The sequence below is a fragment of the Diabrotica undecimpunctata genome, chromosome 10 (assembly GCF_040954645.1).
Source record: "Diabrotica undecimpunctata isolate CICGRU chromosome 10, icDiaUnde3, whole genome shotgun sequence".
Lineage (NCBI taxonomy): Eukaryota > Metazoa > Arthropoda > Insecta > Coleoptera > Chrysomelidae > Diabrotica > Diabrotica undecimpunctata.
In genome coordinates, this window is record NC_092812.1 from 603,544 (window position 1) to 605,331 (window position 1,788).

The following is a 1,788-nucleotide window of genomic DNA, read 5'->3' on the forward strand; positions in this document are numbered from 1 at the left end:
AGAGGAGGAAATAATAATCCATACAACGCCAGAGAACAAAATAACGGAAGGCAAGAAAATACACAAGATACCAATGGGCCTAGGAATAGCAACGACCAGCAAAGAGGGCAGAATTCAGTAAACTGTGCAAGCCATAAGGAAGGTGAAGCATTACTAGCGACAGCTGTGGTACGCATAAGAGATGCGAAAGGAGATTCACACATAATGAGAGCACTAATCGACCAAGGGTCACAATGCGCATTTATAACGGAACAAGCTGCGACGACGCTAGGAACAACAAGGAAGCCCATACAGGCGACCATATCCGGGATAGGCTCGTCAGGAGAAAAAACAGCCAACTGGAGTATGAAACTTTTAATCGAAACTCATTACGAAAGTGACTTCGAGATGGAAATAGAAGCACTAGTACTACCGAAGATAACAAGGAATTTACCGGAAAAGGATATAATTCTACCGGACTATAACGAGAAAAATGCAATACTGGCAGATCCAAGATATTACAAGGTAGGGAAGATAGACTTACTACTAGGAGTAAAAGAATACAGTTACATATTGACAGAAGGGATGCACAGAATAAGTAATGGACTCCTGAGTCAAAACACCAAACTAGGATGGATAGTTTCGGGAATAGCACGAGAAAGGGAGAATATAAAAGCAGAAGTAAGCTGTATGATATCAAGACAAGAAATGGACGTAGAAATAAAGAACTTCTGGGAATTAGAAGAAGTAAATCAGGATACAAGTTTCTCAGTGGAAGAACAAGAATGTGAAGAACTGTATCGACAGACTGTAAAAAGGAATGAAGAAGGGAGATACGAAGTAAAAATTCCGTTTAGGGAAGACGTCGCAAAGTTAGGAGAATCTAAACAGCAAGCATTCGCCAGATTGATGCAACTAGAAAGGAAGTTTGCAAAAGACAAACAGTTAGAAGCGAATTACAGACAATTCATGGAAGATTATGAAAACCAAGGTCATATGGTAATAGCAGAAAACCAGGGAGATGGGTACTACTTACCTCATCATCCAGTGAGAAAAGAGGACAGTACTACAACGAAAATAAGAGCCGTGTTTGACGCATCAAGCAAAAGCTCATCGGCAGTAAGCCTGAATGATATTATGCACACAGGGCCGAAATTACAACAAGACTTGACAAATATACTATTACGATGGAGATCCAATAAGGTAGCATACTCAGCGGATCTGGAAAAAATGTTTAGACAAATCAGAATGGCAGAAGAAGACCAAAAATATCAAAAAATTTTGTGGAGAAAGGACACAAAGGACCACATACAAGAGTATAACTTAACGACGGTGACATACGGCACGGCCGCAGCACCCTTTTTAGCGTTAAGAACAATACAACAATTACAAGAAGACGAAGGAGCGAGGTTCCCGTTGGCATCGAAAATTGTAAAAGAAAACATGTATGTAGACGATATACTAGGAGGAGCTGAGACAGTGCAGGAAGCAGAAACAGCCCAAAAGGAATTAATACAACTGTTCAGAAAAGGAGGTTTCACTCTTAGAAAATGGTTGAGCAACGAAGAAAAAATAATGGAGAACGTACCGGAGGATATGAGGAACGTAGACTCGAAGGCATTCAAACAAGAAGAAGTACGGAAAACGTTAGGAATACACTGGTCACCTAAAGAGGATATAATCACATTCAAAATAGGGATAACGACGGCAAAGAAAATAACGAAAAGACACGTACTGTCAGAAGTAGCAAAACTATACGACCCACTGGGATGGATAGCACCTGTAGTAATTCAGGCGAAAATGTTCATA